Below are 22,743 nucleotides of genomic sequence, written 5' to 3' on the forward strand. Positions count from 1 at the left end.
CCTTAGGAGATAACTTCATAACAGCTGCACTATTAGACCTAGGGGCGAGTATTAACTTACTTTCATTTTATTTATATAAACAATTAGGTCTCCATCAACTTAAACTAACCAAACTAACTTTGCAGTTAGCTGATCGTTCTATTAAGTATCCCAAAGACGTAGTTGAAAACATTCTAGTTAAAGTTAAGGATTTTTACTACCCAGTTGATTTCGTTATTCTTGACACCGAAGTTGCTCATGATTATATTCCCATCTTCTTAGGGCGTCATTTCTTGGCAACTACTAATGCCCAAATAAATTGCCGGGATGGATCAATGACTCTTTCCTTTGGAAATCTGTCTATGGAGGTTAACATGTTTAGACTCAAACAGGGACAACTAGGTTTGCGAGTAGAAGGAGAAGTGAAATCCATTGAGAGTTTTTTTTATCTCACATTAGTACGGCCGACGCCTTAGTCCCCACCCTAGTAGATACCCCTCTTAAGGAAGAAGACAAAGATCACAATTTTGATTCCCTAAACATAGATGAAATCGAAGAAGATTTCTTTCGACTCTTTTGCAATCCTTCTTTGCCACCGCGCGAGTCCCTTCCTATTAACATCCATTCATCCCTTGACGCCATGACAAAAGAAGAATTTTTCACCCTCTATCCCAGTGATTCTTCTAACCCACCTATTGAGGAATGTCTTACATATCTCAAAGCATCTGATGATATAGAACTAAGAACACTAGCTAGTTTCCCATTATTGGACCTTTTTAGAGACTTATTCTAAAAAGGTCCATGCTTCATTTACAGTCTTATCACAGAAATCTCCAGTACTCATGGTCTCAATCATAGTCTTAGAATTAAAATCAAGACCCTCATAGAGAATCTGTACTAGCCTACCCTTTTTTAGGCCACGGTTAGGACACTGCAAGAGCATGTCCTTAAACCTCTCTGTACTAGTCTTATCACAGAAATCTCCAGTAATAATGGTCTCAATCATAGTCTTAGAATTAAAATCAAGACCCTCATAGAGAATCTGTACTAGCCTACCCTTCTCTAGGCCATGGTTAGGACACTGCAAGAGCATGTCCTTAAACCTCTCTATATAATTCCATAATGACTTTCCATCATTTTGGAAAAAAGATGATAAGTCTTTTCTAAAAGCAGTTGCCTTTATAATTAGAGAAAAAGTTCTTTAAAAATACAACGCATGACTTTTCCAAACCCGTTATGGAATTCAACGGGAGAGTGTGAAACCAACTCTTCGCTTTCTCCTTAAGAGAAAACGGGAATAGTTTTAATTTTATAGCTTTGTCACTAAATTGTTGTAGCTTAATAGTCCCACAAATATCCTCAAATTCTCTTACATGAAGATATGGATCTTCCTCATTTGTTCCCCTAAACTTAGGAAGGAGCCCCAGCAGATTGGGCTTCAACTCAAAGTGGTTAGCATTGGTTGAAGGCGGAACGATGCAAGATGGTCGGGTTGTCCTAGTAGGATATATAAATTTCTTAATGGATCTAGGTACTTGGGCAACAACATCATTGTTATTACTCTCTATGTTAGCAAAAATAGGTGCATTGCCAACAAAAGTTACGGGTACCTCTAACTCAGGGTTTCTACTTCTCCTATGGAGTGTGCGTTCAATCTCAAGATCAAACGATGCAATTGGTGTGTTATCAGCTCAAGTTTCTACCATAAACTACTACTAAACCTAGGACTCAAATTTAAACTACGAGTAAGAAGAATACCTCCCTTAGTATTACTGTGTCCCGCAGCCCTGGAACACTGTACGAGTAGAGTTTTGGATCTTACACAGCAACTGGAAGTAGCCTGCAAAAGATTAAAAGAATCAGTACTAGTAATACTAAGGGAGGTATTCTTCTTACTCGTAGTGTAAAGGCGCGGGCGCGCTCAGAAAGAACTGTAATAGAGCGCGAGTCGCTCTCTATGCTAAATTTCTAATAAACAAGGAAAGGAGCACGGGGCGCGCTATTTGTAAGGTAGACTAGGGCGCGGGCGCGCTCTAAGCTTCTTACAGTAGGTTCAAATTTTCCAAGAAGTTTACCACATATGTCAAGAATTTGTTTATGTGCTCGTATGCAGAAAATTTGAAATAGACACTTAAATTATATCTACGACTAATTTAACTATGAAAAGTCATGAAAAACGAAAAAATGGTGTTTTAAAACTCAATTATGCCACTACAATCCCCGACAACGGCGCCAAAAACTAAATAGAGATTTAACTAACCTAAATAAACAGGCTAATTAACTCCTATTATACTATTATTACTTGCAAGTGCATAAGGTCTATTGTAGTGGGTGTGAGAGAACAAGGTCGAACCCACATGGATTTATAACTAGGAATAATTGAAATCTAAAATACTACTTAACCTAATCCGAATATAATGGTTGTTGATTTGAAAGTTGTTTAACTACTAACTGATTTAATTATACTATGAAAACAATGAAACTTGATTTAACTATGAATGGTGGAATCACTAAGGCATTTTATTCCACCCTAGACCATTGTAGGTTCTCTTAATTAACTAATTTAAAGTTCTATTTTATTATACGAGTAGCATGAGGGAAAGGTAACCCTAGCTTGCTCGAATATGTGGTCATTAAGTGCTAAGATATATCTATGTATGCGGTTGATTATAATTTCAGCATGGAAACGTATAAACCCCTAGCAAAAGTTGTCTTCTTACGGCACAACTTCTCACAAGTTTATATAGGCATTAAAACCAATGCTTGGATAAGAACAACATATTAATCTCACTATTAACTAGTCAAGTCATGACATAACATGCAAGATATAATCAATGAAGGTATACCACTAATATTAATATGAAAATAATTATCAAGTTTAATAATTTAGTTTAGATAATAGTGAACAGTAAATCAAGAATTTCCTACACAAATCTAGGGCTTCATCTAAGCCCTAGCTTATTATTTAGCTACTCATAACCATGGTGATAGAAGCAAAATAGTAAGGAAAAGAAGTCATTGACAAAACCGTCATCCTGTGGTGGCTTTTTCTCCAGAACTTCTTCTTCTTTTTCTTCTCCAACAATTCTTCTCCAGAGTTGTAATTTTATGCGATGGTCTGAGAGAGAGAGAGAGAGAGAGAGCTCTACTTCCTTTGTTTATATAGAGATGGATTAGGGCGTACAAGCCTTGGAACTGTTTTAGAAAGCTTCCTTTCAGTGTTTGAATCCTTTTTGGAACTATCCAAATCAAGTTTTAAATGGTGGATACAAGCTGTGAGCTGTTCTGGAAACACTGTAATTCTGACAAATTTCAAAGAGGGCACGAGTCGCGCTCATGAACAGGTTTATTAGAGCGTTGGGGCATCTGACCTTGACTTATGACCTTGAAACTTCTAGGGTTTCTTCATTAGGTCCTTAGCATATTATTTACAGACTTGTATCGAGCATTTTTCCTGTGATAAACCCATGAGAATTTTACAATCCTTTTAAAACCTCAGGTCTCAGCCCTTTTTGTCGCAATCGCGTCAATTCCTGTAAAACCAATGAAACAGGACTAATCAAATGAACTTATACTAATTAACTAGACAATATAATATAAATATGGGCATAAATGTGTAGCATTTATGTGCTTATCATCTGCTTATCAAGGGAATGGCATAAATTAGTTGTTAATCATCAACAAGCTTTCTTTGGTGAGCGAATTGTATCAAGGTCGGAAAGTTTTTTTTTTAGGATCAGTTTTTATAATCTAGTTTCAGGATGCCTCCTAAACATACAACAAATAGTAAGGCAGCAATAAATGAGGAAAGCGCATCTCATGTTCAATCTAAGAATGAGGAAAGAAGAACACGAAGATAAGTGAGCAGAGTAAGGGAGGAAGTGAAAGAGATTACATGAAGAGGAAGTTTCTTTACATGCCTTACTAAAGAAATTAAATGAGTTAGAGAAGCAAAATAAGACTTATGTAGCATCTAAACAGAAACGAAAATAGACATGCCGATGCTCTGGCTTATGTAGCAGCAATGTTGGAGAATACCGAAGGGCGCATCTTGCACATCAACGTTCAGCAAAAGCCAAGCATCAAAATCGATGAATCAAAAGTTATGGAGATCGATACACTGGGAATGGATGGAAGAATATATATCATTCCTATACAGAGCTAAATTACTTGAGGACAAAAATGAAGCAAGAAGGGTTAAGTCAGGAGCGCAAAGATATGTCCTGCTCGATAATGAGGTATATCGGAAAAATCCAGGAGGTCCACATTTGAAATGTATGTCGTCAGAAGACACACATCTAATCATTGTAGAACTCTATGAAAGAGAATGTGGAAATCATTTAGCTGGAAGATCATTAGCAAATAAAATAACAAGACAAGGTTATTTTTGGCCTCAAATGTGAAAAGATTGCCTTCGATATGCTAAGAGATGTGTTCAATGCCAAGTGCATGGGAAATCTATACATATTCCAGCTGAGGAATCACACTGCGTGTCGAATCCATAGCCATTCGCATTATGGGGAATGGATATAGTTGGTCCTCTAGCCCCTAGAAGAGGTAAAAGAAGATTCATGCTAGCAGTAACGGATTACTTTACCAAATGGGTGGAAGTTATATCATTGCAGCATGTAAAAGAGCAAAATGTGATAAATTTCCTCTTCGAAAGAGTTATTTGCAGATATGGTTTGTCACATGCAATCATATCGGATAATGGTCCCCAATTTAAAGAAGGGAAAGTGAAAGCTTTCTTGGAATCATACAGAGTAAAGCATTTTACATCTGCACCATATTATATGCCTAGGGAAATGGGCAAACACAGGCAACAAATAAAACGATCATGGATAATATCAAGAAGAAGTTGGAAGATAAGAAAAGTTTATGGGTCGATGAGCTTAATAGTGTTCTATGGGCTTACAGAACGACACCACGAACTGCTACTGGAGAATCTCTTTTCACTCTAGCATATGGTATGGAAACAGTAACTCCAGCAGAGATGGTGGTAGCTACATCGAGAACTAAAGTCTTGATGAATGGCCAGAATGAGAATGTAATGGTAGTGGAAGTTCTCAATCTTGAAGAAAAAAAAGACCAAGCCAGGTTGAAGTTGGACACATCATTGACAGCTCAGAAAAACCTTCAATAAGAAAGTAAGAGAAAGATGATTTCAAGAAAGTGATCGATTTAATCTTGAAGATGGTAACTCAAGCAACCAAAGAAAAAAGGGCAGGGAAATTAACTTCAAGTTGGGAAGGCCCTTACATCATTCACAAGGTTGGAATCAATACAGCTTATTACTTGAAAATGGCTGAAGGTGAGATATTGCCAAAGCCTCAAAATGTAAGCAATTTGAAAACATTTTATCAATAATGAATATGTCAATTGTCATAATGTACTTTTAAACTTATTCATTCAATGAAGAGATTTAAGTTTTTCAATTACAAATATTCGTATCAATATTGAAAAATCATGGTATCTGTAGAATTATCTTGATAGCAGGTCCATATTGAAACATCCTGGTATCTGTAGAATTATCTCGATACCAGGCCAAAGAAAGAAAAATCCTAGTATCTGTACAATTATCTCGACACCAGGTCAATATCATAAATCCTGGTATCTGTAGAATTATCTTGATACCAGGTCAATATATATTATAAAATCCTAGAATCTGTAGAATTATCTCGATACCAGGTCAAAGAACGAAGACCCTGGTATATGTAGAATTATCTCGATACCTGAAGTAGTATGTGGTGGGTATTGGGGCTTTGAAGTTGTTCATTTTAGATCTATATGTGAGTAGAAGTGTGATGGAAAAAAACCAAACTTTTTGTTAACTTTTCTATTTGTTCTTAGTAAGATTTGGTGTATGAAGATGTAGACAACTAGTTATTAAGGTTTTGAGGATTAAAACATGAATACTATGGTGGGTTAAGTGTAAAACATGTAGATTTTGATATGTAAAGGTAGCTTGGTTAGCAAATTATACTCATTTGATTGATTCCAATGAGTATAACCAACTTTGGTTGGTTAAATGAATGAATAAGAAAATGTTTTGAAGAATTATTGTGATAAACACTTTAAATGGAAGAAAACAACCTAGATTCAATAAAGGTTGAAGCTTGAAAACAATGAAAATGGAAAACAATTGTAAAAACTATTTAATCTACTCCTAATTACTTACACTACTCCTAACTAGCCTACCCTAACTTGCATACCTATTTTGTGGGCATCTCTACACTTATATATGTGTAGAGATGTACAAGTATGCTCTCCTCATATCTTATCCATCAAGCAACCTAATCTAGAACCTTCATGTACCTTCTTTGAGTGGATAGGATCAAGCCTTTTGGGCCTAAGCCCATGTCTTTGGGAATTTGATCATTTGGTCTTTTGAGGCTTTTGTGCTTAGTCCTTGTCTTGCAAAGGGTTGAGTCCTTGGTCCTTGGTCCTTGAAGTCTTGGGGTGTTTCACAAGCTTTTGAGTTTTTGGACTCTTGAGTTGACTTTGACCGTTGACTTTTTGGCACTTTTTCTTAGTTGTCTTATAAGGTCCCTTTTAGGCTCTAGAACACGTCTTTTGAGGTATTTGGTCCAGAATTAGGTTGTATCCTAAAAAAGCAATAAGAACATGAGTTTTATAAATTATTGATCATGTAATTTGACTAAATTGAAGCATTATAAGAGGATAAAAACGCATATTTAGGAATTGATTAATACCAGGCCAAAGAAAGAAGACTCTGTTTTCTGTAGAATTATCTCGATACCAAGTCAATAGTGCAAACTCCAAGTATCTGTAGAATCATCTTGATATGTATTACAATTGATACTATCTTTATGTGTGAGTATTATCGAAATCCAAAATTTCTTGTCAAATAATTAAATAAGTACCAATTGCTACTAGTTGTTCATTATATTAGTATCGAAATCTAAGATTTCTTTCAAAATAAATAAATATATTAAGTACCAATTGATACTATTTGTCGGTTATGGTGGTATCAAAATCGAAGATTTCTTTTCAAACAAGTATATAGGTTAAGTGCCAATTCATACTTTTTGTCTGTTACGGTAGTATCCAAATCAACAATTTTCAACAAAATATAAATTGCATAAGTATAAATGAAGGATAAAGAGCACAAAGATGAGTTTCATATTCGAAAAGCAAGTCAAAAATTGTTTCAAGAATAACTCCAACATTGTACAAACATTATAATTTTCAACATAACAAGTTTCAACAAAAGATTACTTCTTTGCTTGATGTGCAATAGCAGCATCGACCTCGGCAAGATCAAGGCCAACTTGTATTAGATCAAGATCAATGGTTACTGCCTCGAGATTGGTTAGTTATGTGGTATCGGTATTGGTTGGTGCGTCGACTGCAACAACATCATCACCAATTTCTTCATCTCCAGTTTCAGAAACAGAATTATTGTCACAAGCATTCAGTTTATATTTTTCAATCAGTTCCTGGGGCAGATGAGGTCTAAAGCTTTTCATAACTTTAACACAGTATTCCATTTGGGAAATGGTTGTAGCCCGCTCAGCATCGGCTATAATACGTGTTTTTTCCCTCTCATGATTTGCCTTTATTTTTTGCAAAGTACCCTCCATCTGTTTTAGTAGCTCAATTTTCTCGGCAGCCAATTTTTGAGACTTATCAATAGCTGATTTTTTGGTCCTCTCAGCAACTGCTAGTTAGGTAGTCAGGAGGGCATTACGTTTCTTCTCCCCCTCAAGTGTTTTTTGTAAGATTTCATTATCTTTTCTAAATTGACCAGATGAGGCCATATCGACATCGAATTGAGCCACAGCAGTAGCTTTCAGCTGAAGTCAGAAAAATTGGATAACTACTTAGGAAAATTGGGAAACAATTATAAGGGTTTATACAACACAGATGACAGGTGGAAACATACCTTTTCAAAATGAATCACACATGATGCTGAAGCGTTCGTGCACCAATAGCTTAGCCATCATGGATCTATCTTGGGGAAGAATCGTATTATTAATAAGAACCTGACCAAGCCCGGGTATCGGTGTGTCAGCAAAAAGGGAGGTAGAGGTGGAAACTTTGTGAGTTTTATCAAGAAAAAGTTGAGGCTCCAAATCCACAGAAGATGCAGTAGTGGGTCGAGAAGAAGAAGGTTGGTGAGTCACTAGTACTAAAGTAGTAGCGGTTGGAGGAACCGTAGTGGTAGTATTGGTATCAGAAGATTGTTTTCTTTTCCTCTTATTCAGCTCAACATCAGAGTAAGTTTCTTTACCTTGAGCAGGAGCTTTCGATTATGTACCTCCAGATGGCCCTTGGGTACCCAAGAAACCACTGAAACTAGTGCTCATTCTAGTAGACATATTTGTATAAAGCAGGGAATGGTGATCAAACACATCTTGCAGAAGAGAATAATTATAAAAATCAGGAATCTCTTGCTTAATTTTGGGGAAAAGATCTTCAGTCATGATGAAACCGTTATCTACATAATCAAAATAACATTGGGGAACTTTATGAGGAAGTTCTAAGTAAATTTTTTTTCTAAAAGTATTAGAAGAACAAGGTTGTAAGGAACCTTGGATGGGAGCACCGTTGCTGATTCAATTTTAAGACATCACTTTTGAGAACGTATAAATTTGCAAGATAATTTTTAATATCCTCCAAGACAACGGTGGGAGTTGGATTCCCGTAAGCATCAACACCAGTCTTCATGCTTATTTCTTTTACAGTCCCTTTTAGAAGCTCAAGAACTCTAGATGAATTCCCAAGGATCTTTAGAATAGCAGGTTTATGAACTGGCAACAAAGGAAAAGACGAAATTGAATCAGAAGGAGAAACCGATATAATATATTGAAAATAAATTAGGGTTACTTATCGAACTTGAGAGGTTGAAAACTCCGTGCCTCAAGGGCGGCGTGGCATCGACATCGGCAAATTCCCATTGCCCAGACACTATGATGGGATAGAGCGGCCAATTTCTATTGCTATCTCGATTTTCTCTTATAATGCTTTCCAGACCATCTTGGTTTCGTTTCTTAGGGTAAAAGTAACCAGTATATTTTTCGAGACTTTTCGTTCTTTTCAAGGTACCCTCGACAAAGCAATAATGGTTCATGATATCGGCTAACCTAATACTTCTAGCTTTATACACATCGACAGACAGGTGAGCATTGTAATATTTACAAATATGCATTAACCTCCAGAAGTTGCCCATGCCTTGGCCAGGAGAGATATCCAGATGATTTAAGACTTCACGATCAAGGTCAGTCAAGGGAAATCTCAAGTCTGTAGCTATTTGACCAACAATGACAATGATGGAACCAATATCGCCACTTTGGCATTTTGTATCTCTCCTCGCTCCAGCATAATGTCGAAGCTGGATGTTGTTCGGTATTTGGTAAGTAGCTCGAACCAAGGCTAGATTTGGTATCTTTGGGAAGCAAGGATTCCCATATTGCCATTTGCTGGTATCTTCAACAATGTCAAGCTTAGATTCGGAGCTTAGAGTGGCAAATGGATGATAGGGCAAGCCCTCAACGACATGATTAATTGCCCAGATTTGTTCATTCTGAATGCCCCTTTAAGATGTCGAGGCTGAGCAGGAAGACTGGGATCTTACATCAGACTCGGTATCTTCACTCAACATTTCTATATCACTAGAAACAATAAATTTAGAATTAAAACTTTATTTTCTATTGGTACTATTATCACTATATTTAGTACAATTATATATTACATTATTTATAATACACATATCGAAATTTTGAGGTGGTGGTGAAGGAGTTCTAAGTGGTGGAATCTGATGTCTTGTCATGAGACCTCGGTTTCGAAGCCAGTAGTGCATAGATATAATTTGTCTAAAATTACCAAAAGTTTTTCTCCAAGCCATAACTGAAACAAGGTAAAATCATTGTTTCAAAAACCCTAAAAGCTATCATAGTATCGGAAAGTTTAGCATTTTGAGTTTAAACCCTAACCTCAACTTTAGAAAACAGATCTAAAAAGAAGAACATATGAGTTAAATCAAGATAGTAAGATAAAATAGAGTTTAATGGTGTTAACCTATTTTGTTTGTGATCAGCTCCTAAATATGCATTTTATTACCTTTACATTACTGCATTACATCCTTTCTTACGCATAATAAACAGACAACTCATAGCTTTTACTACCTTTTGCAGGTTACATGCCATTTCAGGCCACTTATCATAAAAGATGCATTTTAGCGCCAAAATGAGCTTTATTAACGCTTCTTATGAAGACTCAAGATGCTATGAAAAAGTGTTGAAAAAGTCAAAGTCAAAGTCAAAGGTCAAAGGTCAAAGGTTAAGGACTCAAAACTAGAGAACTGAAAGTTATGTCATTAACTCAGAAGACTGGAGATGGATGATCTTGACACAAAAGAAGACTTGGTCAAAACCTAGCTTGCTCAAGAAGATAAAGAAAAAGCAAAATCAAAAGCATAAAAGAAAAGTAAAAAGCAACATAGTGAGGTGTCTTGATTATAGAAAAGAGATGGAAAATCAGTCACTGTAAATGTAGGAGTATAAAAGCCAAAAAGTAAGAGGAGAGAGAGCACCTAGACTTAATCTATGGTAATGTAAGAGTAGTGTAGATTTTAATTTCAAGTCCTTTTACATTTTCAAGTTTTTATTACTTTATTTACTTTTGTTCTTCAATACAACTTTTCAATTCAAATTTGTTATTCAAGTTCCAATTCAAGTTTGTTCTTTAATACAACTTTTCAAATGAAGTTTGTTATTCAATTTTCAATCCAAGTTTGTTCTTCAGTACAAGTTTTCAATCCAAAGTTGTTAGTCAAGTTTTTCAATCCAAGTTTGTTATTCAAGTCCATGTTCTTGCAATCTCTACTCAATGTTTTCCCATTAACAAGTTTCTTTACATTGCTTTTAATCCAAGTCTTTCATTTTTTTTTTTTTTTTTTTTTTTTTTTTAAAGTTAAGCTAGGGTTAGGCAGACCCTCATCTGTATTGATATTAATTTCTTCTTATATAGATATGACCTCATATATCCTCGTTTACAAAATTCTATAAACATGATCTAAAAGAGGTATAAAATGTACTAAAGAACTAACATCATGTTCTAGACTAGCAAGATAATCTGCTACTCTATCCACTTCTCAAAAACCATGTGAGAAAGAAATGAAATTGAACTTTGTCTTCTTCGAATCAATTGCAGCTAGCACTTCCAAGCAATACCAAGGTGGTTTCTCAATCTTATTGATTGCATTAATGGTTCTCTTGGAATAAGATTCTACTTCAACTAGTTTGTATCCTTCATCAATGCATCAGCGAAGACAGATATCTATAGCTTTAAGCTCTTGAAAAATCATTGATTGTAGACCCCCACATCCACCTGAATCCAGCAAGTACCCGCCCTTCATCGTTTCTGATAAATCCTCCATGTCTTGGCCCCTTGTTGTTTACTGCGCCATTTGTGTTGGCTTTGACTCTGCCACACATTGGTGGACTACAAACACAGTCAGTGCAAACTTGTTGCTTGAGCTGAGTTTCGATATTAAGAACGAGAAACAGATTTCTAGCAAGGCCTGAGTCTTTCACCTTAAGCTTTAGTACCTGCAAATAGTTTCTTGTGTCTCTTACCAGTTTGCTAAATATCACCGACGCTGGTTTGGAAGTTTGTTGGAATCTGTGAGCATTTTGTTCCCTCCATATGCACTCTACATAGGCACAGATAAAAACTTTGAATAAAGTCATTCTTTCAAACAAACAAGTTATGAACTTTAAGAACTACTACCTTCTCCTCCTCTTCATAAACTCCCATCAATCCATCTCTAAAAATCTATGTTGAACGTCAACTTTGACTCCAATATACAACTACAATTAACCATTTAAATGAATTTTCGAAACTACTCAACTGATAGATAGTATTAATTGATATTTATGCAATTAATCATTTAAAATGATTTTCGATACTACCCAACTGATAGATAGTATAAATTGATACTTATGCAATTAATCATTTAAAAGGATTTTCGATACTACCCACCTGATAGATAGTATCAATTGGTACTTAATGCAATTTTTACTTGGAAAAGTTTTGAAACTACCCAATCAAAAGATAGCATAAATTCATATTCAATACTTTAAAAAAAAATGATACTACCCAACCAAAAGATAGTATCAATTGATACTTATGCAATTACAAATTGAAATTCATACCTTTAATTTACCTTGGTTTCGTATTCTTCTTGATGTTGACATTGTTATCTTTACTCGAATGTCTTGATAGTGCTTCTTGACATTGGGCCTAATATCGTACATTGTTGCAGATACCAGAATTTCTTGTGCCTGATATCGTGTATTGCTGCAGATACCAGGACTTCTTGATATTGTGCCTGATACCGTACATTTTTACAGATATCAGGGCTTCTTGATATTGTGCCTAATATCGTACATTGTCGCAGATACCATGGCTTATTGGTAAGCACCCAAAAGTGTAGTTTAAACCCCTTAATAGTACTCTACTGAGGCCAATTATGTTTATAATAAATAACTGTTTACGTGTTTTTGTGCATTTCATGACTTGGAGTTGATTAGGTGACTAAAAGCACCACTTTTGCATGGAAAATGAGTCAAGATGATTGTCGAGGAAGTTCTACGTTTAAAGCCCAAGAATCATGGAGAAAAGCCTTTTTCAAACCCAGTCAAAGATGAGAAGTTAAAGTCAATCCGAATAAAAAAAGGACATAAAAGTCAGTAGAACTTCAACAAGCCGTATCTTTGGACTCGGGCCTTGGAATTGAGCTTACTTTATGTCAAAACGACTGGCTCAGAATCATCTTTCCAATGGACCCAGCCTTACCCTAATCAGAGCTGTAAAATTAACAAAAAGAGCACTGAAGTAATTTCCAGCAGAATTAGCCCTTTTAAACTTAACCTAATAAACTTTGGGCTCACTTTAGAGGCCCAAAGTCCCCCTTTTCGGCCCATGTACGAAAATGTAACCCTAACCCTCTCCTATATAAAGAAGGTTAAGGCAAAACACTTTGACTGCTTCCCCTCCTTAGTTAATAATTAGTTTAGTTTAGTTTTAATTAGTTTTACTTTCTTTAGGGTTAGAATAATTTAGGTTGTAGCCACCATTATTCCAAATCAATCAAAATCTTTAGTTTAATTTCAATTATTGTCTTTTCAATTATGTTTCCTTATTATTACTTTAGTGTAATGATTCCTATGACACTAGGCTAAACCTCCATTAGAGGAGGTTTATGAAGCCATGTGAGAATGAGTAGCTAGTAGTTTTATTGTGTTGCATAAAAGAACATCAAACTCTTCATTATGAGTAACTAGAGAAAGAGCTCATAACGGAGAACTAGAGTTTAGAGCTACCACCAAAGAGATTTGTGGTGGAGCTACACTCTCATGCTTGTGAAACTTCGATCCGAGAGGACTTGGTCTTCTAGGGATCAATACAAGCGATTCAATACTAACTAATAGTCAATTGAATCACGTGGTAGATTAAACCCCTTCTAATATCTTTATTCATCAATTTAAATTCACTATTTTCACCTCATATTTACTGTTTTGACTCTTATTAGTGAATCATATTTACAATCTAGATTCGCATCCAAGTAGTGTAAAACTTGAGTTTGGCGAACACGACTACTCTTCTCTTTATCACATGATTTTGATAAGCTTTATCTATTGTTTTTCTATTATAATTTACTATTCACGCATTACTAATCTACTGTATATAAATTATTGATAATAATTCATTATTATCAATGGCGTCGCTTGCCATCTAGTTCGTTTACAACGCGTGTTTAGATTACAAAACACTGTTTTCACTATTTACAAAACACACACTAAAACACTGTTCGTACTTTTTTCGAATTTTTCTACTACTGTTCGAGAGCATACGAGTTGTTCAGCCAACTCCCTACCCTCCTGTGACCTGACCCTGAAAATTTGAAACCCTAGTTTTAAATACACGAGCGCGCGCGTGCCTTATATTTGCCTTCACCGAAGCGACCGCCATCCACATATAACTAAATGCCAAATGCACACACGCCCTAGGTTAAAACCAGTAACTCAATTTTTTATGCTTTCCCTTCTAGTAGCTTTCATACCAGCATCAGTACTGTAAGTCCTTTTACTTAATAAAAGTCATTTCTTTTCAAGTTTAATTCATGTTCTTCATTTACTTATTTATTGTATACAGCAAGTTCAATTAATCATCCAATGACCATGAGCTAACCTCACCCCCCAAGGGGAGTGTTAATGATGCTCGTGTGAGGATCCGGATTGACACTTTAATGTTCCAGAGTCACTACTTAGGAATTAGGTGTAGATTATGCATCCGGTCCCAAAATGATTGAGATTGTCCAATTTTAGAGTGCTGATGCTCCAGAACAGTCTCGCGAGAGACCCAAAATGTCTCGCGCGAGACTCTATGGTGTCAGATAGCTCTCTGATTTGTCCAGCTGATGTAAAATCGAACCAGGAGCTGAAATGATATTCCAGAGATGAAATATTAGTTCAACTATTTATGCTAGTGAGATGAGCTCAGAAATGTGCGCATCTCACTAGGGATCAATTCTCGACGCCGTCTTGGGTTTGTCTATGAACTTGAGACGGATTAGAGCTGTATTGATGTGGTATTATAACTGTTGAAACTGATATTGCATAAGTACGGTTAACCCTTTCCCTGTTTCTCTATCCCTGTTTATTTTACGTAGAAATCAATCGTTATTATTTTACGTTAATTGTATTACCGTTAATTTACTTAAACCAACTAAATAACCTAAAATTCTACTCACTAAAAGTTGTAAATCCAGTTGTGAACCTTGCCGAGCCCTAAGGTATGGACAATCCCTTACTCGACCTATCCTACCAACCCACGTGAGTAAGGGAACTTGACTAAACGGACGTTTATAGACTTCGGACTTCGGACTTAAAATAATCAAACCTAAAATTACCGTTTATCAAATGGCGTCGTCGCTGCACGCCTAAGGACTCTGGACATTTAACATAACAACTAGAATACATCATTGAAAAACCCCCCTCTCCTACCCCCTCATCTTTTCAATTTTCATTTGTTTTGCGATACTAATGTGTTACGTACCTATTTGCCCCAACTTTTCTTTTTCTACTAACAGATATCTGTGAACCAGATTTTATTTATCATTATTAGCACAATCTAAGTATTTCGTAGGAAGTTGAAGTACTGTATTGATCTTACAGTCTCGGACAAGACTATAATAGTAAATCGCGAGACTAACCTGGAGTATCAACACTCCAGCTTTTAGGTACAAGTCACTTTCCTTCTCAATACTATTTTGGACTCTCTAGACCTGTTTATCCACCATCCAGTAAGTTCATGAGCTCAGGAGTTAATTCGATCGTTATACGAGGAATCGTGGGACGCCAGGTTTCGAATTCTTAAACTCCTCAAACTTTGTCGAAGATATGATTTGGTTGATTGCTATAACTTGTTTTACATCGCATATTCGTATGTTGGCATGAGATCTCATTACATATATAGAATTTTTTCTGGGTATGTGTGGTTCGTCATTGCATATTAATATGGTTAATATGATTCGAATATATTTGGATGTCTACGTAATTTCAAACCACCTTCTTAGATTATTTTTGTATGTATATATTACATCCATTCACGTACGCAGTATTACTTTGCATGAGTTCGTTCTCGATATTCCCCTAGCTCGCATCTAATTGCACATATTTTTAGCTATATATTATTGCATGTGTAGGATGTATTTCTATTCACGTTTAAGTAATATAGAGTTGCATGTGTAGACTTCCTGTGTAAAACTAGCATGTGCTAATTGCATGATTAGTTATATTTTGGCATTTCTCGTCTTTAATTGCATGTTTCGTAATCACGTCTCCATAATACATTAATTACGTAAACTAAAATAATAATAATAATAAATAAATAAATAAATAATTATTATTATTATAATAATAATAAAAACAAAATAAAAAAAAACCAAAAAAACAATATATAGGATATTTAGGTCTGGGTCATAATAATAGTTGGTTTATTAGGGTTTGGTCCAGAAAAGCTTGAATATTAGGGTTTAGTCCTACTTTTGGTTCTTGACTGCAAATCTGACGGTCACACATAAAAAATACAAAATGTGTGACCGTCAGATTTGCAGTTAAAAACCAAAAGTATGACTAAATCCTAATATTCAAGCTTTTCTGGACCAAACCTTAATAAACCAACTATTATTAGGACCCAGACCTAAAAAACCCTATATATATTAATAAAAAAAAAATCCTAATAATTAAATTTCATCATAGTCCTACTAATAATAATCGCATAATATACCATAATCAATCATCCTCCTATTCCATCAGTGTCTAGCAAACTTGCGAGGATGAGATTACCTAATTAAGGAACGTGCTAGCACGGAAAACCTCCCTCAATTCTCTTAGATGACCTGCCTGCTGGAATATTCGCATGTTATCCTAGCTTACCTGCTCAAGTTAGCAACAGCTCAGGAAGATGTGCTTCACCTCCCTCCTTCCTCAATTCTCAATCCTCCGGTCATAATTCTTTCCTTATGAGCATTGAATTAAAATTTGTGTTTGTATGAGACTACGGTCTGGTAAACATAGAGAATTAGAACTTGTAAGTTATCTCCTAGACATAGTTCTTCCTCCATAAACCAACCTCGTCAAGTATCTCCGTTGCCATTATCTCCCATAGTTATGGCCCAAGAAAATCCCACAGTCGAGAAACCCCTTTCGGACTTCTATACTGCTTTACAGGAAGGACCTGCTTTCTGCATTAAACCCGGTGAGATTGTAGGAGATTTTCGCATTCCGCCAAACATTTTCAGTTTGTTATCTGTTTACCATGGTCTAGACCATGAAAAACCGTGCAATCACCTCCGTCGGATGCAACAAGTAGCCACCACTTTCCGCCATCCGACCGTTACCAACGAACACGTTTTGCTTAGGTTGTTTCCCTTCACCCTAGCTGATAAAGCTTCAGTTTGGCTCGCGGGCGAAGCGCCGCAATCCCTTGACACATGGGCCAAACTCGTACAAGCATTCATGATAAAGTTCTATACTCAGAAGAAAACTACAGAGATGCTTCAGAAGATTCAATTCTTTTGCTAGCATCCCCAGGAATCCTTTACGGAAGTATGGAGCAGATTTATGGATCTGCTTCTAGAATGTCCCCATCATCAACTCGACACCGCTGTCTTAGTCCGGTCATTTTTTAATGGTCTCTCTAACCATCAAAAGGTTACATTAGATATCATGAACGGCGGTTGTTTCATGGACAAAGGCACTACTAAAGCATACACTTTTCTCGAGAAACAGGCTTCACAAAACACCTATTGGGGTAACACTGATTCTTCTAGATCCTCTAAAGACACTCTTACCAAAGTTACGTCTATGTTCGAGGTCAAACCCGATCCGGAATTAAAAACTCTGATCGAGTCCCTAACCAAAAAGGTCGATGCTCTTTCAGTTCAAGTAAATGATCAAAAGCCCAAACAAGTCATGGCTGCCAACGCTGCCCCATGTCTTCTTTGCTTAAGTCCTGAGCACTCTGATTTTTATTGTCCTTTGGCATATGAGTGCCCTCCCCAACCATCTGAAAAGGCTTGTGCTTTCAACATCCCTAATGCACCTTGGCGACAACATCCGAATTTGGATTGGCGTCCCCCTGCCCAACAGCTAGCTCCTCTGGGTTTTAACAACGCTCCTGTACGACCACCCGCAAACTACAATTCCTACCTTCAAGGAAATCCTCTGCAATTCTAGCAAGGGAAAAGTCAGTTTCCCAACACTACCAATATAGGATACCAAAACAACCGCAGCCTTGTTCCCGCTAATCTATTATTATGGCTACCAAAATCCGTAAACAATAATCATGAACTTGTTCCTGCTGTTCCACTAGGACAACCTACTGACGATAAAACAGCTAAAACTTTTCTGACTTACATGAATAAATAATCTCAAATCCTAGCATCTATCCAACAGTCTCTTCAGCTCTTAGCACAGGATAAAAGTCAAAAGAGCGTGTTTCCTGGCCAAGCAGTTCCAAACCATAAGCCCACAAACACTGCCTTTGAACTCAACAATGCACCAGGATATGGTAATCCCAGTCAAGGTAAGGTAAATTCCATCACCACTCTTCGTTCTGGCCGAACCATCGATAATCACATACGTATGCCAGACGTCAAATCGACAAAAGCCGCGGTTGACGTCCTTCCAACTCCTACCTCGCAACCTATAGCGGACGAAGTTGTTCCTTCCAAATCTACATCCACGTCCCTAGGGAAAGACGCCACTGATCCATATGTGCGATTCCGCCCAAAAGCTTCGTTCCTTACCCGTTTGGCAAAGAACAAACCTGACAAGCATTTCGATAAGATCCGAGAAACCTTCCAAAATTTGACCATAAACCTACCTTTTCTAGAATCACTACTTAGTCCATTAAGAGTTTTGTATCTCACATTAGTGTGGCTGACGCTTTCGTCCCCACACTAGTAGATACCCCTCTTATGAAAGAAGACAAAGATCACAATTTTTACTCCCTAGACGTAGATAACATTGAGGAAGATTTCCTTCGCCTCTTTTGCAACCCTTCTTTTCCACCTCACGATTTCCCTCCTATTGATATCCATTCATCCTTTGACACCATGATGGAAGAAGAATTTTTCACCTTCTATCCTAGTGATTCTTCTGACCCACCTATTGAAGAATTTCTTGCATATTTCAAGGCCTCTGATGATATAGAACTAAGAACACTAGTTGAGCACCATTCACCCACCTCACATCCTCTTGTCGCTCATTCACCTACCATCACGAATGTTCCTCGCCCTCTACCTTTTCAAAGAACCATGAGTTTGCACTTGACCTTCTTGATCCTCCTGTTCTTCATGATTTTCTAAACCCTCTTGATACAAAAATAATACCCAAGGACAAGCCACCTGACACTTTTTCATTTTTTCCATTCCATCCTTCTAACACTTATCCACATCCCACGTATTTTCCAAAACCATCCATTTTCTCACGCTCATTCACTTGGCCTCCCTTTCGTAGGAGGAAAAAGAAGAAATTGTATGCTCGATTAGGTTCTAGATCCATCAGAATTCACTCCCATTCAACTAAGCCATGTCATAGGAAATATTGGTGCTTAATTCTGTTTGATGGTGCATTCTATGTTAAATATTTATGGAAAGATCCACAATTATTTAGATTATTGATATATGGTAAACTGCATGTTAATACATATATATCACATTAAGTCTAGGGAATCTGACTTTAAAAGACCCATATAATTTTTGTAACATACCACCTTTCTGGAGTATAGGCGAAACAAAAATTTTCAAACTTAAAAAGAGTTTTCCAATTTTGTTTGGGGGTGGCATATTTTGGTATTTTATTTCAAAACGTTTTGCCACCCTTTGTCTGTCATGTTTACTCCAATTTAGTTAGTATGTAACAGTTTAATTGTGCTTCATGTTATCATATCATCTTTACAATATTTCTGTTACAGGTACTGCCAATTTTTGCCACGTTTCTATGGTAAATTCTTTCCTTATCTCTTTACACTTTGAGGACAAAGCATTCGATTGTTTTGGGGTGGGATAGAAACATTTATAAAAATTCGTCACTTTTAGGATGTAAATTACGCACTTTTCTTTATAAAATATTAAAAATCATAAATATTGTTTATACTAGGCACTTAGTGATAATGGTATTGTTCCCTCCTCCATGATGATATTAGTTTAGAAATCTCACGTAGTACTTGAATTAGGATTTAATTTTTGAAACTTAGATTAATATATAGGTAATAGTCATTGCATATTTTCACGAACATCTTGCATGAGCATCTTTGATTGTACTTGGCAGTATTTTTTTTTCGAGACCTAGGTTAGAATACTTAATACATATCCTGTGAGCATCTAGCTTAAAAGCCTCATAAGAGTGAAATATATGAGTGATGACACAAGGGATAAGTAAATTTCGAGTAGAGAAATCACACATCCACTTGGTTGATCACTACCACTATATCCTACGCGAGAATTTAGGCTTTCTTTGGATCGATATAGCCAGAAATTCACATCTATATGAAATTTATTATCTGCTAGTCGCCCCACTGAGCCTTTCATTAGCTTTTTCACAAACCACAAATCCTTTTACCCAATAAAACAAAATAAAAAAATATATATAAAAAATCAGCCTACCTATCTGGATAAGTCTGAAAAATAAGATGAATGAAGAAAAGAGAAGAGAAAAACCTGTGTAAACAAAAATTAGTTAGTTCCTTCATAAAAGAAAAAGAAAAATAAGGGTGTGTTTGTTAAAATTTTACTAATGGAAAGGAAAGGAAATAAAGAAAGTGGTCCACTGTGGAAAGGAATGGAATGGAATGGAATGGAAAGAGTTTTAAATATGTGTCTGTTTGGTAAACTGTAGAAAGGAAAGTAAAACTGAGGAAAGGAATAATCCTGTTTGTTATGCAAAAGCTGTGGAAAGGAAAAGAAAACTGGAAACATGAATACTTCATCAATATTACTTATCATTTTTCTCCAAACTACTTATCATTTTTCTCCAAAACTCATTGCTCTCGGATCGTAGTATTAATCCAGGAAAAATAAAAATGCCAATTATAACCAATTGTAATTCTAACTATAAACAATTTAAAGAAAGATTAAGAAAAAATGGATAAGAAATATAGAAGGTAGGAGAAAAAGGGAAATACAGGCATGATCTTGCTTCGGGCTTGTTTCGGGTAGAATGAGCTCACCAAGTCCACAACGTGGACCGCTGAAAATATATTGCAGATGGAGGTTTAGATACCCACCAAGGCTTCAAATTTGTTTTCTGCTGTAACAAATGGTAAGTTAGTTTCCTCCATGAATGGCATCAGCAATTTTCACATCAAAGCTACAATTAAAAGTTCTGTTGATATGTCAAGACAAATATATTAAACCTTTGGATCTCAATATCAAATTCTCTTTGGTTCCAAACACTATTCCAATGAAGTTCTCTTAAGTGTATTGCAGATTCCTATTTTTTAACAAGCTTCTGCCTCTGGCGACCACATTTAGATATGTCAAAATTCATGTTCATGGTGGCTTGAGCTGTCGCCTCTTTTTTTTTTTTTGAAATGGTCGCCCTTTTTTTTTTTTTTTTTTTTTTTTTCTTTTCCTTTCCGCGATTTTTTTAGGGGTAGAGCACAGACACAAAACCATTTCCATTTCCCTAGTTTTGTTTCCATACGGAATGACCTATTCCTTTCCATGGGACAAACAAACAGCCAAAAAACTATGGAAAAGGTGGACCATACCTATTTTCCTTTCCTTTCCATAGTTTTTCCTTCAGAACAAACGCACACTAAGTTTCCATCCAAAGAAAATAAAATAAAAACTCCAAAAATAGAATAAAATGAATAAAAAAGCCAAAATAAAAAGGCTAAGGATGGAAACAAAGTGTAGAAGCAAAAGAACAAGGTTTTCTCTAGTTACATAATATGAAGACCTTATTTTCTCAGACTTGTCTTTTTGAATATCAATTTCCTTCCTTCTTTAACCAACACCTACGCCCCGTATCACCTAATAAAGACCTCTAGCTCAATTAGAAATAACTTGATGTGATAGTAAGTGATAGATGTGTTTGATCGACCTCGGCTTCCTTGGATTGTCATTGAGATTGTGAGGAAACGTGTGCCCACTGCATACTGGAGTTAGCAAACTTGAGTGGAAAAATCAGAGTGCTATATGTTTTGACACATTCCTTGTGAGAACCTACTTGGGCACGCTACCCAAAAGTTTCAGAAACGGACCTGCCATTGTATTTCATATCATAGTCGTTTATCTTAAGAGGATTTGATTATTATGCATGTATTAGTTTAAATTTTAGAATTATCATCCTTGTTTAAATACTAGTGAGATGTATAGATTCTGAGATAAAATTAGGAAACAATTACTATTATTTCTTAGTCGTTGTAGTATAAATGAAGTTTGTGAGCACCTTCTCTAGAAAACTCTCACGAGGTTATAACTCGTCCACTAGGGAATTCTTAGTGGTTTAAGGCTTTATTGCATATGGTCAATGCAGTAGCACTCAGCGAAACGAGACTAGTTAAAAATATATTTTTGGTCACTTATTTTAATTTCACATATTTTCTTGAGGACAAGCAAAATGTTGTTTGGGGGTGGTTTGATAAGATCCCAAAACTGTAGTTTAAACCCTTTAATAGTATTTCTATTTAGCCAATTATATTATTAATACTATAAGTTTATCACTAATTATGTGTTTTTGAGTTTTTAGGCTTCGGAGTTGAATAAATGTAAATTCGTTACTAATTAGGCGCTAAAAGGAGTTAAAGCGATTGTTATGAAAGTTCTATGAAGAAATCCCAAGTTTCATGGAGAAAAAGCCCTTAAAAAACCCAAGTCAAAGCTGTTAAGTGAAAGTCAAACCGGATTAGAAAGCTGAAGAAAAGTTAACAAAACTTCAAAAAGCCATATCTTTGGACTCATACCTCATATTTGGGCCCATTTTATATCAAAATTACCGGCTCAGAAAGCTCTTTCCAATGGTCTAGATCTTGACTCGATTAGAGCAGTATAAGTTGGTGAAAACTCGCGCTACCATAACACGACCAGAATTGGAAGTCTTTGATTCAACAAATTGGGTTTTGGACTTGATTTATGGGTCAATAACCTAGCCTAAAAGCCCATGCATGAAATTGTACCCTCTCCTATATAAAGAGGGTTAAGGCAAAACAAAACTTGGCTACTCC

At 36.1% G+C, this 22,743-nt stretch overlaps 2 long non-coding RNA genes across 2 annotated transcripts; one reads left to right on the forward strand and one right to left on the reverse strand.

The window, feature by feature from the left end:
* Positions 1–7,099: 7,099 nt before the first annotated feature.
* LOC147510139 (uncharacterized) lies at positions 7,100–8,563 on the reverse strand. Its single transcript, XR_015218757.1, has 2 exons — positions 7,886–8,563; positions 7,100–7,796 (listed from the first exon to the last, which is right to left on the reverse strand). It is a non-coding gene; the product is annotated as an uncharacterized LOC147510139 (long non-coding RNA).
* Positions 8,564–8,751: 188 nt separating this feature from the next.
* LOC147510140 (uncharacterized) lies at positions 8,752–10,692 on the forward strand. The gene is made up of 2 exons (XR_015218758.1): positions 8,752–9,587; positions 10,137–10,692. It is a non-coding gene; the product is annotated as an uncharacterized LOC147510140 (long non-coding RNA).
* Positions 10,693–22,743: the final 12,051 nt, after the last annotated feature.

The sequence above is a fragment of the Coptis chinensis genome, chromosome 3 (assembly GCF_015680905.1).
Source record: "Coptis chinensis isolate HL-2020 chromosome 3, ASM1568090v1, whole genome shotgun sequence".
Classification (NCBI taxonomy): domain Eukaryota; kingdom Viridiplantae; phylum Streptophyta; class Magnoliopsida; order Ranunculales; family Ranunculaceae; genus Coptis; species Coptis chinensis.